Genomic DNA, 18,205 nt, shown 5'->3' with positions numbered 1-18,205 from the left:
GAGTCAGCAAAAAAAATAATTGTATCCATTCCTATATAGAGAGCGTATATGCATTTCTCCAAAGTTGTTTTCTTTTTTTCTCCGAAGATAGTGTGTCTCCTCAGCATCTTCTGCTTCAACCCTTTGCGATTGCGCAGCTCCGGCCGGCAGCTAGCGCACGCGGGAAAGCTTACGGATAGTTAATAGAAGCCTTCCTATGTGATATCACACTCTGGTACGGAAGCCTGTGAGTACTGTTGTTTCATCTGCCCAGCGCGGGAAGCTCTTGTGCTTTCAAACGGTGTTAATCATTTACTGAGTCACGACAGAATACTCAGCTATTTAGCAACCCAGCAGCGGCTGCTCCATCGAGGTGGGGAAGTATAGAGGTTTTCAGTAGGGATCGACCGATATTGATTTTTTAGGGCCGATACCGATAATTTGTGAACTTTCAGGCCGATAGCCGATAATTTATACCGATATTCTGGGAATTTTCATTTTTGAAAAAAAATTATTTCCTACACAAATCTGCTGAAAATTAATATGTTTATTGTTAACGTGTATTTTACTAACTTTTAGCCCCCTTAGGGACTAGAGCCCTTGTCCTATTCACCCTGATAGATCTCTATCAGGGTGAATAGGAGCTCACACTGTCCCTGCTGCTCTGTGCTTTGTGCACACAGCAGCATGGAGCTGAACATGGCAGCCAGGGCTTCAGTAGCATCCTGGCTGCCATGGTAACCGATCGGAGCCCCAGGATTACACTGCTGGGGCTACGATCGGAAGAGGAGGGGAGAGGGGATCCTGTGGCCACTGCCACCAATAATTAATACTGGGATGGGGGTGGGGGGCGCACTGCGCCACCAACGTTTTTAATACTGGGATGGGGGTGGGGGCCGCACTGCGCCACCAATGATTAATACTGGGGGGCTTGGGGGGGCGCACTGCGCCACCAATGAAGAGAAATCTCTCATTAATTCTAAGGGGTTAACTACCGCACCTAAGGGGTTAACTACCGCAGATCGCAGCTACCGCTCATAGAGGTCGGGAGCCGGCTATGTGATTCTGCAGCCAACTCCCGCCTCCTGTATATGAATTAATGAAAGACTTATCTTCATTGGTGGAGCGGTGGCCACAGCCCCTCCCCTTCTCTTGTCCTCCTTCCTCTCATTGGCGGCAGCGGCAGCAGCACAGGGGGGAGTGAGACACTGCTTCCTGCTCTCCCTGTGCTGCTGCGGGAACACGGAGAGCGCTGTCAGCGCGATCTGTGTTCCCCATACGTTATCGGAATATCGGCAAAATAGATGCAGATACCGATAACTGTCAAAATACTGAATATCGGCCGATAATATCGGTAAAACCGATAATCGGTCGATCCCTAGTTTTCAGCAACCTATTGTGGCAGCACGCGTGAACTTTGTGAATATTAACAGTGTTGTAAATAGTATTCACCTCAGTGGTGGCTATATTGACAGATGCAAATCAGCCCCATAGTACAAGTTGTCATAAAGGCCACCCTACCAACTGCTCTAATTCATAGTTGCAAGAAAAAGTAATTGAACCAAGTGGAATTATATGGAACCTGCATTGATTACTATAGAAATCTAACACAAACTAATAACACACACAAAGCTGTACTGTTCTTTTATTGAGTAAAGGGAGAAAAGGGGTTAAATGTTTCGGTATCCCGAGGTTTTGGTATCTTGAGGGACCACTATATGTGATGTTAAAAACGGTAAAAACAGCAAGAATTAACAGGAAAACAAACTGCAATATCGATTACACCCCTCAAGGAATTTTTTTAAGGTTTCAGTGAGCACTTTGACCCAACAGGCATTTCATAGAATTTGTAAACACTTGTCAAATAATTGAATTTTTATTTTGTTACAACTCAATGCTGCTTTAGACTCAATTTTTTCATTTTCTCAAGGGATAACACAAGAAAATGCACCCCAATGATTACTTTCCAATAAAAAGATTTATACAGAAAAGTACAGTACACCTTAGCATCACATGAACATTACAATGTATGTACCATAATGCATACTGACATAAATGAAATATGTGACATATGCAATGTAGATATGAAGAAAACAAACGACCAAGTTAAGAGGGGGATACTTTAAATAAAATACAATAAAATAAAAATAGTGGCAAGGGTGGATGAGGTAAAACATTGTAGCCAAAGTGGATGTTTAAACCCACCCCACCTGTCTGCCGTCCATAGCATAAGTACATTACTGAAGAAAAAGTGAAGTCCTGTGCATAACTTTGGTTCATTCACAATATGACTAGTAGTACCATCATGTTCACACGACATACATTGAGTGAACACTATGTATGAACAGAATGAGCTTACCCAATACAAGAACATCCTGTATGAACATCCCAATCAGGGACCGGACCACATCAGAACCAACCTTACCCTTCTTATGCAAACAAAACAATAGCTGATCTTAGGGAGACCAGCTACAGAAAACACTGTGGAGCCTCATTTAAGAGTCTCAACACAGCAATGGAAAGTGCAAAGCTCCCTGGGAAACAGTAATATGCAAAATAACTGTGGAGCCCCAGTTATGGGTCTTCAACACAGTGAAAGCCAGATGTCCCTCAAAAGAAGGAAAACCGAGCAAAGGGGTGTCCCCATTACAGAGATCACCAAATCCACCATATTAAAGTGGCCCCCATGTCAAGATCCCGCTGTTTTACAAGCTTTAAGGCTGTGACGGGGAAGACCCAAGCCAGTTATCCGTCCACAGACAGCCGTTTCGGGGTGTTGCCCCTCATCAGTGTGGAGTAGGATTCTGGCTAACCGGGAGCAATGCCTTGGAGACTACACAAACAAAACAATGGCTGATCTTAGGGAGACCAGCTACAGAAAACACTGTGGGGCCTCATTTAAGAGTCTCGACACAGCAATCCAAAGTGCAAAGCTCCCTGGGAAACAGTAATATGCAAAATAACTGTGGAGCCCCAGTTATGGGTCTTCAACACAGTGAAAGCCAGATATCCCTCAAAGAAAGGAAAACCGAGCAAAGGGGTGTCCCCATTACACCCCTTTGCTCTATTTAAAGAAGTGATAACACTTTCTGGGACTGAAATATTAAGGGCTTCTGATTGGATGTAGTTAACGTTAAAGTTAGGAATCTTCCCAAAGGTCTCAAATAAAGTAAAGGTATGGGGAAAAGCCTGAGAGGGGTTAGTAATCAGTAGCAATAAGTAGCTGCTATATCATGCACCTGATCAGCAACCCTCAGGCCCTCAATACCTGGGTGATTCGTAATGGCCTGTTATGCCTAGTGCCATTATGAATATCTAGTGAACCAGACAGAATACCATTCACCCTAACTCTGGCGCTGGGACTAATTATATATATATATATATATATATATATATAGACATAATAGCCTGAATAAAAACTGGGGAGAAACCAAAATAATCTAAGACACTCTGCATAAAAGGACCAATTCATTTGGTCAAAAGCCTTCTCAGCATCAGTGCCTAGATGACTAGAGGCACTCCTCTATCTCTAGCATAGTGAATAGCATGTATCACTCTGTATGAGTTGTGTTCCCTTCTCTCCCTGGCACAAAGCCAGCTTGTTCCGAGTGAATCAACTTGCAAAGAAAGGGGGTTAATCTTTTGGCTAAAAGCTTAGCCCAGAGCTTCAATAGTGAAATGGGGCGATAGCTTTCACACTGTTCCAGATCTTTACCCTCCTTAGGGCAAGATGGTTATAATAGCCTCTAGTGTTTGTTTAGGTAAGGGTGTGCCTTGGAACAGTGCCGTACACCATTTTGTAAGGTGTGGAATCAGAATCGGCATATACTTTTTATAGTAGTAGGCTGGAAGGCCATCAGGCCCAGGGCTCTTGCCCACTGGGACTTAATGAGACCTATAATTTCTTCTGAGGTAATCGGAATCAGCAATGTGTTGCAGTCTGCAATGGGTAACCTAGGCCGTTTAATAGATTGCAGAAAGGACACTATCTCAAAGCTTCTCCCTGATTGTCACCATCTAAGCTACCGTATATAAGTTGTATAAAGTCTCTAGCAATATCCTTAGCAATGGATGGAGACCCTAACAGCACCCCACCGAGATGAAGTTAACATATGTAATTTTCCTCATCTTTTTAACCACTTCAGGAGCTTGGGATTTTCCATTTTTGCGTTTTCGTTTTTCACTCCCTGCCTTCCCACAGTCCTAACTTTTTTATTTTTCCATTCACATAGCCTTGTGAGGGCTTATTTTTTTTCGGGACACATTGTACTTTCTAATGGCACCATTTACGGTTGCATACCATGTAGTAGGAAGTGGGGAACAAATTCCAAATGGGGTAGAATTGGGGAAAAAAAAACGCAATTCTGATAAAAGGTTATTTATTTATTTATTTTATTTACACTGTATACTATGCGGTAAAATTGACCTGTTACCTTCATTCTCCAGGTCAGTATGGTTACAACGATACCACACTTGTATAATTTTTCTGTTTTAATACGGATTTTTTTTTAAGACCTTTGAGGGGAAAAAAAATGTTTTTATATCTATATTTTGACTCCTATAACTTTCTTGTAGTCATGTGTACAGGGCCGTATGAGGGCTCATTTTTTGCGGGACGATCTCCTCTTTTCAGTGATACCAATTTGAAGGGTGTGCGACTTTATCGCTTTTTATAAAAAAACATTATTGGGTAGTTGAAGTGAAAAAAAATGGCAAATTGGCAGTTTTTATTTTTTTCTGCGTTACGCCATTTGCCGTAAGCCATTAATATTGTTATACTTTAATTGTATGGGCATTTTCGCACAAGGCGATGCCCATGATGTTTATTTTTATTTTTTGTTAAGTGTTTTTATATTTAAAGGAAAGGGTATCGATTTGAACTTTCACTTTACTTTTTTAAAGTTAACTTTTAAGTCCCCTTGCCCATTGTTAAAGTTAAAGAAGTATTTCGTCACCAGCCTGCCAGCAACGATCATTGGCTGGCAGGCTGGCGATTTTCAAAAAATCAAATCAGAAGCCAGATAACAGATCATATTAGTAAATATGATCTGTTATATGGCTTCTCTGCTCCTCTGCTGGTCCTTTTCGTCGGTTGGATCCAGCAGAGATCACTGTGAGTACCCACCAACACTACACCTTAGCCCCAGATCACCCTCCATCACCCCCATCACCCGAATTAACCCCTTGATCGCCCCGTCAATCACTTAGTGAAAGACAAAAAGTGATCAGTGTAAACTGTCACTTTTTTTTTTTCACTAGTATTGGCTGATAGGTTTTAGGGATAGTTTAGGCCCCTTGGTTAGGTAGTTAGCGTCAGTTAGCGCCCAGCCCACCGCACCGCAGTCACTTTTATTCGCTGATTAGCGTATCGCTAAATCAGCATTTGTACTTTTATAGTATCTGTAAGTGATCAAAACTGATCACGGTCAGATCTATAATAGTATTAGTGTCACTTTAGTTCGCCCTCCACCCAAAACGCAGTGTTTGCCCGATCAGGCCTGATCGGTCGCCCACACGTGCGTTCACCCACGCCCGCCCCACCGCAGTGACAAAAAAAATGTTGTTTTTTGATCACTGCACATTCACTTTACACGCACTGCGGCGATAAAAAAATCAGTTTTGATATTTTTTATCAACAGCAGCGGCCTCTGGTACTTCGCTAGCCTCCCCTTTGTAAGACAGGTTTGCTTTTTTTCTTGGGTAGTCTCAGGGAATACCCCTAAATTTAGTAGTCCAAATGGCAAACAGGGGGTATTCTTCTGAAGAGGCCTACAGGATTCTGACCCAGTCGGATGAGGAGTGGGAACCCTCATCTGACGAATCTAGCGGGTCAGAATATGAACCTGTGGAAAGCAGTGGCTCTCTGACCCAAAGTTCGGACGAGGAGGTGGAGGTCCCTGATAGAACCAGGCGTACCCGGCCCCGTGTCGCTAGACCACAGGTTATGCAGGATCCGTTTCAGAGCAGCAGAGTGGGGCTGTCGCTGCCGGATCACGTGGTGAGGCATACACCAGCAGCGCAGCCCTTCCTGGACCTAGTACCAGCACTGCCGTACAACATGGTGACGTGGCGAGCACCAGAAGGGCAGTTGAAGCTGGTACGGTGGCACGTGCAGTAGTTACCCCGTCGCAGACAGGCCTGTAGAGCCCCTAGAATCCCTGAGGTGCTGGCATACCCTGATTGGCAGTCACCAACTTCAGCCGCACCAGTAGTTCCCCCTTTCACCGCCCAGTTTGGAGTTCGGGTTGAGACGGCTCATATCGGTTCGGCCCTCGGATTTTTTGAGCTGTTCTTCACTGCGGAACTCTTGGACTTAATCCTGGCAGAAACAAATCAGTATGCCACACAATTTATATCCGCCAACCCGGGAAGCTCTTATGCCCAGTCTTTCCGGTGTAAACCAGTCCAAGTTTCCGAACTTAAAATTTTTCTGGGCCTTCTCCTCAACATGGGTCTAACTAAAAAGCATGAATTGCGGTCATATTGGTCCACGAACCCAATTCATCACATGCCCATGTTCTCTGCTGCTATGTCCAGGACACGATTTGAGACCATCCTGCGTTTTCTGCATTTTAGCGACAACACCACCTTCCATCCCAGAGGCCACCCAGCTTTTGACTGGCTCCACAAAATTCGGCCCCTCATAGACCATTTCAACCAGAAATTTGCAGATTTGTATACCCCCGAGCAAAACATCTGCGTAGACGAGTCCCTAATACATTTTACCGGGCGTCTTGGCTTCAAACAATACATCCCAAGCAAGCGTGCCCGGTATGGGGTCAAATTGTATAAGCTCTGTGAAAAGGGCCACAGGCTATACCCACAAATTTCGGATCTATGAGGGAAAAGATCAGACCCTGGAGCCGGTCGGTTGCCCTGACTACCTGGGGAGCAGTGGGAAGACAGTCTGGGACTTGGTGTCACCCTTATTCGGCAAGGAGTACCATCTTTATGTGGACAATTTTTACACAAGTGTGGCCCTCTTTAGGCATTTGTTTCTAGAACGGATTTGCGCCTGTGGCACCGCGCGAACTAGTCGCGTGGGCTTCCCCCAACGGCTCGTTACCACCCGTCTTGCAAGGGGGGAGAGGGCTGCCTTGTGTAATGAAGAACTGCTCGCGGTGAAATGGAGAGACAAGCGTGACGTTTACATGCTCTCCTCCATTCACGCAGACACGACAATCCAAATTCAAAGGGCAACCCGTGTCATTGAAAAGCCCCTCAGTCCACGACTATAATGCGCTCATTGGAGGGGTGGACTTCAATGACCAGATGTTGGCTCCCTATTTAGTTTCCTGCAGAACCAGACGCTGGTATAAGAAGGTGTCTGTATATTTAATTCAATTGGCTGCATATAATAGTTTTGTTCTCTACAGTAAGGCTGGAAGAACAGGATCCTTCCTCAAATTCCAGGAAGAGATCATCGAGAACCTCCTGTATCCAGGAGGTTCCGTGGCCCCATCCACCAGTGTAGTTAGCCGTCTACACGAGCGACATTTCCCCAGTGTCGTTGCTGGTACCTCAACCCAACCGCCACCCCGAAAAAAATGTCGTGTCTGTAGCAGGAGTGGAATAAGGCGTGACACCCGCTATTTCTGTCCTGACTGTCCTGACCACCCTGCCCTATGCTTTGGTGACTGTTTCCGGAAGTACCACACACAGGTACACCTAGCATAGGGATTGCATCTCACAGGACAGGCACACAGGGCTATTAGGGCCCTTTTACTCACAGCTGCTGCAAACCTCTCCTTTCACCTGGGATAAAGTGCATAACGTACTTCGCCACATCTTTGGGCGATTTGCGCTTTGCACATTGTCCCATGGGGAAGGAGAGGTTTGTTCTATAAAAGGTAAAAAAAACTAAACAAAAAAAAAAATTACCGGTAAGTAAAAAAGTTAAACGTTCAGTTAAAAAAGTAAAAAAAAAAGTTTCTATGTTCTGTTCAACAGTTAATTAAGTAAAAGATACGTTTGCCGAGGCATATGAGCTGAGGAGGTGGCGGTGTTCATATACTTTGGCAAACACTTTGTATATAAAAAAAAAAAAAATCCCGGCAATGATTTATTCATCCACATCGATTGATGTGAATGGAGAAATTTGGTTTGCCAGGGCATACGAGCTAAGTGGGTATGGATGTTCGGCGGCGCTCATATGTCCTGGCAGACGCCTTTCCCCTCCTTTTTCTTTTTTTGGCAGAGATTTTTTCATCCACATTGATCGATGCGAATGAAGAAATCTGTGCCGTTCATTTTTTTCTTTCAGCCCAGAGGCTGAACGGAAAAAAAAAATCTCATTACCCGTATGCTCAATATAAGGAGAATAGCAGAAACTCCTAATGCTGGGCATACATGTAATGATTGCGGAGACCCTCAAATGCCAGGGCAGTACAAACACCCCACAAATGACCCCATTTGGAAAGAAGACACCCCAAGGTATTTGCTGAGGGGCTTATTGAGTCCATGAAAGATTGAAATTTTTGTCCCAAGTTAGCGGAAAGGGAGACTTTGTGAGAAAAAAATCCAAAAAATCAATTTCCGCTAACTTGTGGCAAAATTTTTTTGTTTCTATGAACTCGCCATGCCCCTCATTGAATACCTTGGGGTGTCTTCTTTCCAAAATGGGGTCACATGTGGGGTATTTATACTGCCCTGGCATTTTAGGGGCCCCAAAGCGTGAGAAGAAGTCTGGTATCCAAATGTCTAAAAATGCCCTCCTAAAAGGAATTTGGGCCCCTTTGCCCACCTAGGCTGCAAAAAAGTGTCACAAATGTGGTATCTCCGTATTCAGGAGAAGTTGGGGAATGTGTTTTAGGGTGTCGTTTTACATATACCCATGCTGGGTGAGATAAATATCTTGGTCAAATGCCAACTTTGTATAAAAAAATGGGAAAAGCTGTCTTATGCCAAGATATTTCTCTCACCCAGCATGGGTATATGTAAAATGACACCCCAAAACACATTCCCCAACTTCTCCTGAATACGGAGATACCAGATGTGTGACACTTTTTTGCAGCCTAGGTGGGCAAAGGGGCCCATATTCCAAAGAGCACCTTTCGGAATTCACTGGTCATTTTTTACAGAATTTGATTTCAAACTCCTTACCACACATTTGGGCCCCTAGAATGCCAGGGCAGTATAACTACCCCACAAGTGACCCCATTTTGGAAGAAGACACCCCAAGGTATTCCGTGAGGGGCATGGCAAGTTCCTAGAATTTTTTATTTTTTTTTATCACAAGTTAGTGGAAAATGATGATTTTATTTTTTTTTTTTTCATACAAAGTCTCATATTCCACTAACTTGTGACAAAAAATAAAAAACTTCCATGAACTCACTATGCCCATCAGCGAATACCTTGGGGTGTCTTCTTTCCAAAATGGGGTCACTTGTGGGGTAGTTAGACTGCCCTGGCATTCTAGGGGCCCAAATGTGTGGTAAGGAGTTTGAAATCAAATTCTGTAATAAATGACCAGTGAAATCCGAAAGGTGCTCTTTGGAATATGGGCCCCTTTGCCCACCTAGGCTGCAAAAAAGTGTCACACATCTGGTATCTCCGTATTCAGGAGAAGTTGGGGAATGTGTTTTGGGGTGTCATTTTACATATACCCATGCTGGGTGAGAGAAATATCTTGGCAAAAGACAACTTTTCCCATTTTTTTATACAAAGTGGCATTTGACCAAGATATTTATCTCACCCAGCATGGGTATATGTAAAATGACACCCCAAAACACATTCCCCAACTTCTCCTGAATACGGAGATACCAGATGTGTGACACTTTTTTGCAGCCTAGGTGGGCAAAGGGGCCCATATTCCAAAGAGCACCTTTCGGATTTCACTGGTCATTTATTACAGAATTTGATTTCAAACTCCTTACCACACATTTGGGCCCCTAGAATGCCAGGGCAGTATAACTACCCCACAAGTGACCCATTTTGGAAAGAAGAGACCCCAAGGTATTCGCTGATGGGCATAGTGAGTTCATAGAACTTTTTATTTTTTGTCACAAGTTAGTGGAATATGAGACTTTGTAAGAAAAAAATTCCCCCCCCCAAAAAAATCATCATTTTCCGCTAACTTGTGACAAAAAATAAAAAGTTCTATGAACTCACTATGCCCATCAGCGAATACCTTAGGGTGTCTACTTTCCGAAATGGGGTCATTTGTGGGGTGTTTGTACTGTCTGGGCATTGTAGAACCTCAGGAAACATGACAGGTGCTCAGAAAGTCAGAGCTGCTTCAAAAAGCGGAAATTCACATTTTTGTACCATAGTTTGTAAACGCCTATAACTTTTACCCAAACCATTTTTTTTTTTTTACCCAAACATTTTTTTTTTTATCAAAGACATGTAGAACAATAAATTTAGAGCAAAATTTATATATGGATCTCGTTTTTTTTTGCAAAATTTTACAACTGAAAGTGAAAAATGTCATTTTTTTTGCAAAAAAATCGTTACATTTCGATTAATAACAAAAAAAGTAAAAATGTCAGCAGCAATGAAATACCACCAAATGAAAGCTCTATTAGTGAGAAGAAAAGGAGGTAAAATTCATTTGGGTGGTAAGTTGCATGACCGAGCAATAAACGGTGAAAGTAGTGTAGGTCAGAAGTGTAAAAAGTGGCCTGGTCTTTCAGGGTGTTTAAAGGGTTTCTGTCACCCCGCAAAACTCATTTTTTTTTTTTGGGATAGTTAGATTCCTCATAGTGCGATATAGCAGAATATAATGCTCTTACTTACTTTCATGCGGCCGATTCTTTATAAAACGAACTTTTATAATATGTAAATGAGGGCTCTACCAGCAAGTAGGGCGTCTACTTGCTGGTAGCTGCTGCAGAAATCCGCCCCCTCGCCGTGTTGATTGACAGGGCCAGCCGTGATCTCCTCCTCCGGCCGGCCCTGTCAGTAATTCAAAAATCGCGCGCCTCGCGTCATTCGGCGCAGGCGCTCTGAGATGAGGAGGCTCGTATCCTCAGCACTCCCTCAGTGCGCCTGCGCCGATTACATCACCGAAAGAGAAGTCATCGCGCAGGCGCACTGAGGGAGTGCTGAGGAGACGAGCCTCCTCATCTCAGAGCGCCTGCGCCGAATGACGCGAGGCGCGCGATTTTTTAAACTACTGACAGGGCCGGCCGGAGGAGGAGATCACGGCTGGCCCTGTCAATCAACACGGCGAGGGGGCGGATTTCTGCAGCAGCTACCAGCAAGTAGATGCCCTACTTGCTGGTAGAGCCCTCATTTACATATTATAAAAGTTCGTTTTATAAAGAATCGGCCGCATGAAAGTAAGCAAGAGCATTATATTCTGCTATATCGCACTATGAGGAATCTAACTATCCAAAAAAAAAATAATGAGTTTTGCGGGGTGACAGAAACCCTTTAAGCACTGGGGGCTGAGGTGGTTAAGGGGCCTTAATGAGATAAGACATCATACGATTGCCTTTATCACCATGTGCTTATCATCTAAACTTGGCATACTGATAAGATTTGGCATGTTGAATATTAAGATGGTCCTTGTGCTGTTAACGTAATTTACCTAGATCCTCATGTACCAATCTAGCCTTCGATTGCTTATGAAGTCTTTTCCATGGCAGCTATTTGGTATACAGGTCCTTCTCAAAAAATTAGCATATTGTGATAAAGTTCATTATTTTCTGTAATGTACTGATAAACATTAGACTTTCATATATTTTAGATTCATTACACACAACTGAAGTAGTTCAAGCCTTTTCTTGTTTTAATATTGATGATTTTGGCATACAGCTCATGAAAACCCAAAATTCCTATCTCAAAAAATGTGCATATTTCATCCGACCAATAAAAGAAAAAAGTGTTTTTAATACAAAAAAAAAAAAAAATCAACCTTCAAATAATAAGTTCAGTTATGCACTCAATACTTGGTCGGGAATCCTTTTGCAGAAATGACTGCTTCAATGCAGCATGGCATGGAGGCAATCAGCCTGTGGCACTGCTGAGGTGTTATGGAGGCCCAGGAATGCTTCGATAGCGGCCTTAAGCTAATCCAGAGTGTTGGGTCTTGCGTCTCTAAACTTTCTCTTCCCAATATCCCACAGATTCTCTATGGGGTTCAGGTCAGGAGAGTTGGCAGGCCAATTGAGCACAGTAATACCATGGTCAATAAACCATTTACCAGTGGTTTTGGCACTGTGAGCAGGTGCCAGGTCGTGCTGAAAAATGAAATCTTCATCTCCATAAAGCTTTTCAGCAGATGGAAGCATGAAGTGCTCCAAAATCTCCTGATAGCTAGCTGCATTGACCCTGCCCTTGATAAAACACAGTGGACCAACACCAGCAGCTGACATGGCACCCCAGACCATCACTGACTGTGGGTACTTGACACTGGACTTCAGGCATTTTGGCATTTCCCTCTCCACAGTCTTCCTCCAGACTCTGGCACCTTGATTTCCAAATGACATGCAAAATTTGCTTTCATCCGAAAAAAAGCTTCTCTGTAGCCCAGGTCAGGCGCTTCTGCCGCTGTTTCTGGTTCAAAAGTGGCTTGACCTGGGGAATGCGGCACCTGTAGCCCATTTCCTGAACACGCCTGTACACGGTGGCTCTTGATGTTTCTACTGCAGACTCAGTCCACTGCTTCCGCAGGTCCCCCAAGGTCTGGAATCGGTCCTTCTCCACAATCTTCCTCAGGGTCCGGTCACCTCTTCTCGTTGTGCAGCGTTTTCTGCCACATTTTTTCCTTCCCACTGAGGTGCCTTGATACAGCACTCTGGGAACAGCCTATTCGTTCAGAAATTTCTTTCTGTGTCTTACCCTCTTGCTTGAGGGTGTCAATGATGGCCTTCTGGACAGCAGTCAGGTCGGCAAGTCTTACCCATGATTGTGGTTTTGAGTAATGAACCAGGCTGGGAGTTTTTAAAAGCCTCAGGAATCTTTTGCAGTGTTTAGAATTAATTAGTTGATTCAGATGATTAGGTTAATAGCTTGTTTAGAGAACCTTTTCATGATATGCTAATTTTTGAGATAGGAATTTTGGGTTTTCATGAGCTGTATGCAAAATCATCAATATTAAAACAAGAAAACTACTTGAACTATTTCAGTTGTGTGTAATGAATCTAAAATATATGAAAGTCTAATGTTTATCATTACATTACAGAAAATAATGAACTTTATCACAATATGCTAATTTTTTGAGAAGGACCTGTATTAGTGAATGGGGTGTTTCTGCCTCTCTTTCTTAACCCTACTGCTCAAAGCTATAAATTCCTCCCCTCACAACCGCTTTATGGGCCTTCCAGATTATAGTAGATGACAGGTCAGGAGAATCATTTACTTTAAAGAAAAGGGACAATTTATTCTGAATGGCTTTAAAGTCTGACTCTCTATCCATCAGTATCATTCAACCGCCAGGTCCAATGCCTCTCCGGTAGATTGTAAAAAAGATGTAAAACTGATACTTCAGAGTGATCAGAGATTGTAATGGGGCCAATTTCTGTCCCCTGTACCATATCTAAATGATGGTCTTAAACAAAAACATAATCAATACGATGGAAGTTGTGTACTGCTGAAAAATAAGAATAGTCTTTTGAGGATGGGTTCAGCAGTCTCCATGTGTCTATTAAACAAGACTCTTTAATGGCCTTATGAAGACGACCTAAAGACCTTTCCGAGTGCACTGAAAGCCTGGTTGAAGAGTCTAGTACTGGGTGCAGATCTACATTAAAGTCAACGCCCAGAATTCGCATCCCTTCAGCAAAGACGTTAAATTTCTGCAGAGTATTAATCAGCCATGGGACTTGCTTTTTTTTTTTGGTACATGTAGGTTCGCTAGGGATATTTTCACTGTGCCCACCACCCCTTTAACTACAATAAAACGTCCTTCCAGGTCAATACAGGATTCTTGGTGTATAAATGACCAATATCCAGTGTCTTCCCAATAGCAATGCTAACAACTCTAGAGGCACTGTTGTAGGTGCTATGAAACCAAGTATGAAAAAAGGAGCGTGGCATCTTAGGAATACAGTCTGTTCTGAAAAGGAGTTTCCTGAAGGAAACAAATGCCCGTTTTAGCCCTCCTCAACATGGATATCACCTGAGAAAGGTGTATGAACACCCCGCAAAAACTAACATTAAAAGATGTTACCCTAACACTAGCGTATGATGACACGAGCACTGTTTCCAGCAGAAACCCTCACCCCCACCTTCAGCCATAAAATAAAGACAAACAAAACAATAACGAATAAAAGGTAAAAGAAAAAGCCTCCCAGGAAAGATAGGAGCTGAAAGGGGAAGGTAAATGGAAAGAGTATTCAGAACAATACCGATAGGCATACATAACTCTCACGACAGTGAACCCTCCATATGATGGGGAAGTAGAAAACATGACTCCAAGTCATTTTCCTGAACGGTGGTTTCCTGACCTATGTCCAACAAATCACCAACAGACAATTAAACAGAACTATTAACTTGTTACGGCATCTGAATAAAGATTAGTGTTTTAAGGTGGCATACACGAGCCTTGAGCCAATTCTCTAGAACTTCCAGCCAACCAACAACAAAGGGCTTGAAAGACTGAGAACCTTGGTCTACTTAACCTGCCCCACTAGGATCTTGTTCTGTGGGCAGGACCAGGGTGCATTCACTCACTACCATAAGCTCTCAACCTTCCAAGTCCACATATTCAGTCTACATAATGGTCAGATGATGCCTTAGTCCTCCTATTCTTCTGACTGGAGACTGCATTCCACTTCTCTTAATACGGCAGAGCTGGCCACTGATCCGGGGAACTGGGCAACGTTAGCCAAGATGGAATATCCAGTGGCACCATGTTTAAGAGGCTCAAACCTAGCAGTAAATCTGCTGGGGTCCTAACTACACTTCTTTGGCCATCAACCACAAATGTGATCCTGAACAGGAATAGCCATCTGTACATAATCTTGCATTGTTTCAAATGTTCAGTTAGGCCTCTTTCAGACGGGCGTCCCGAGTTTGCACAGGATGCGTGCCGGTTGCATTGCGGGAAACCCGCACAAGTGCACACGCAATTTCAGTCAGTTTTTTTTTTGCGCGAGTGCAATGCATTTTGCACACGTGTGATAAAAAACTGAATGTGTACCCAGACCCGAACTTCTTCACTGAAGTTCGGGTTTGGGTTCGGTGTTGTGTAGATGTTAATATTTTCCCTTATAACATGGTTATAAGGGAAAATAATAGCATTCTTAATACAGAATGCTTACAAAAATGTTGCTTGAGGGGTTAAAAATAAATAATATATATATATTTATATATATTATGTACTCACCTCATCGCTTGATCGCGCAGCCGGCATAGTCTGCTTTCAGTACCTGCAAAAGGACCTTTGATGAAGTAATCGCGCTCACCACGTGGTGGAGGCGAGGCGACGTCAGCGCAGACCTGCTAAATGAAGATAGAAGGATCCTCAAAGAAGAAGAAAGACGACGAAGCCAGCTGCGCGATCAAGTGGATGAGGCGACTTCATTTTTTTATTATTTTTTTACCCATCAAGCAACATTTTAGTAAGTATTCTGTATTAAAAATGCTATTATTTCCCTTTATAACCATGTTATAAGGGAAAATAATACAGTAAATTGATAAAAGTCATCATCTCCTAGCAACCATGAGTGAAAATTTCATTGCATCCGCACTTGCTTCCGGATGCTATGCGAATTTCACACAGCCCCATTCATTTCTATGGGGTCTGCATTGCATGAAAAAGCAGAATATAAAACATGCTGCGATTTTCACGCAACACACAAGTGATGCGTGAAAATCACCGCTCATCTGCACGGCCCCATTGAATTGAATGGGTCCCGATTCAGTGTGGGTGCAATGCGTTCACCTCCCGCATTGCACCCGCACTGAATTCTCGCCCGTGTGAAAGGAGCCTTAGCGGGGGGAGCAGTCGCTTTTTAGTAAGTGTTGAGGATGCCAGATCCTGGAAAAATAGAACTTGTGCTCTATTTAGCTCCAGCTCACCCCGATCTCTTGCAGCTTTAAGTAATGCGGCAGTGGCCACATAGCTGAGTAAGCCACAAATGACATCCCTAGGGGGGTTCCCCTGTTTAGGTGTTGGTTGAAGAGATCTATGGGACCCTTTCTATTGTAATAGTTTCTCCCCGTTCTTGACCCAGCAGCACCAAAAATAGCTTCTTGCAATGTCCCGCAGGTCTTCTCCATTCTCCTCAGTGCAGGCCTTTAATGCAGATATTTTTCCTGCGACTTTAGTTTTTATTTATTCCAATTAATATGTGCGCCATGTTCAAGACTCATCTTGCGCGGCAATCTTCTGCTTCACTGCACCACCAAAGGAGATGAGGGAAGCTTTCAGTTGCCGCAACCCTATTCTCAATGTGTAGCATTTCATGTTTTATGTCCACAAGTTTTTAGAACTGGAGCAAGAGCTTGATCTACTGTCCTTTTTAAGATACTCAGACAGCGGTCTGGCGCAACTGCACATTGTTCATCGAAGTCCATATCTGAGTCCTTAATAACACTGACTCTAATGATTTAATCTATTTCAGACTAACCTCATTTCTTTTTAGGGGTCTCCATCAGGTCAGCAGACTTCTCTTTGCCAATTTTCACCATAGCAGCGAAGTTGGCTATGGAACACGGGCTTATGGAGCTGGAGCTCAAGCATCCAAGCTCTGCCCCTAATCACTCCCAATGATTTCTTATACATTTTCTCGTTAACATGGCGACACCCCACATGTGCTCATAAACTGCTATATAGGCACACCGCAGGACACAGAAGGGAAAAAGAGCTATATGGCTTTGGGAGGGAAGATTTTTCTGAAATGTTTTTTGGCCGCTATGTCGCATTTGAAGAGACCCTGAAGTACCCTCTACAATGGAAACCCCCAAAAAGTGGCCCCATTTTTTAAACTTCTTGGAAAGAATTTTTTAAGGGGTGTAGTTAGCACTTTGACCCAACAGGTGTTACAAATACTTTAGAAACACTTTAGCTCAAGATTTTTCATTTTCACAATGAGTAACAGGAGAATATATATACACCCCAAAATGTGTTACCCATTTTCTTCTTGGAAGGGCAGGAGCACATTTGGCTACTAGAGGGAAGATTTTGCTGGTATGGTTTTTGGGTGCCATGTCACATTTTAAGAGAACCTGAGGTACGCCTACTGTCGAAACCCCCAGAATTGTCCCCATTTCGAAACTAAATCCCTCAAGGAATTTATCGATGGTTGTTGTGAGCATGGTGACTGAAGAACTCCCCAGTAACCGTTCGGTTATTTTAACTCCCTGCTACTTAATCCCTGTGGATACCTGCTCCTAACAACGGACATTGTGTATCAAGGACATGTGTACACACAAGATAACACTTTTGGCCATTGTCTTGGAAAAGACACAGTGATAGCTTGTAAGCCATGTAACCAAGCTCCTGTTTTGTAAATTGAGTTTCCAAAACTCCATTGTCTTGCTGGCTCAGAGGAGGAGTTTGATGCTGTTTAAATTGAATGCCCTTGTTTTCCAAAAAACGTGTTTTGTTCCAGCATGAAGCTTTGGCTCCTGTGTGGATTATGCCAACACCAGGCAATATTTTACTCTGTGGATTCTTGGAGATATTATTTCATGGGAATGACAGACCTATAACTCACATTCAGACCGTCACAGTGACCCAACAGGTACTTCATAGAATAAAATATATATACACTGTATTTTTCGCCCCCATAAGACACAAAAGTGGGGGGGAAATGCCCTGCGTCTTATAGGGCGAATGTTTCCATTTTACATCACAGTCTGCAGCATCGCAGACTGCGATGTATGAGCGAGAGAGAGGATAGGCTGAAGTCAGGAACTAGGGGTGGGGCCCGATGCAGTCACTGTACTCTTACACTGGGCCCCACCGCTCACTGCAGTATTTATAAACATTAATCCTTATCCTGTTATTAAGTTTAACTAACGCTGCCGCTCTCCCTGTTCCCTGTATCCGTACAGCACTTACGAACAAGCTTCCATAGCACGCAGAGCGGACGGCAGCAGTAACGTCGCTCACTGACGTTGAGCGCCTCTGCTCTTCCCACTTTATGAATGAAAGCAGGTGTGCGACGTCAGTGAGTGAGTTAACACTTTTAACAGGATAAGGATTAATGTTTATAAATACTGCGGTGAGCAGAGGGCCGTGTATTGGGGGACACTGTTATGAGGGGGATCTGTGGATGACATAACAGTGTCATCCACAGATCCCCCACCCCATAACAATGCCATCCACAGA

General features: G+C 43.4%; 1 protein-coding gene across 1 annotated transcript in view; it reads right to left on the bottom strand.

Annotated features, from left to right (window-relative positions):
• Positions 1-18,205, bottom strand: part of LOC120977225 (ras-related GTP-binding protein A) — a 119,334-nt gene that overhangs the window by 68,643 nt on the left and 32,486 nt on the right. The gene's annotated exons all lie outside the window — the stretch shown is intronic.

Source organism: Bufo bufo, chromosome 8, assembly GCF_905171765.1.
Source record: "Bufo bufo chromosome 8, aBufBuf1.1, whole genome shotgun sequence".
Lineage (NCBI taxonomy): Eukaryota > Metazoa > Chordata > Amphibia > Anura > Bufonidae > Bufo > Bufo bufo.
The sequence above is the reverse complement of the archived record's forward strand: the minus strand, read 5'-3'. Positions and strand labels throughout refer to the sequence as shown.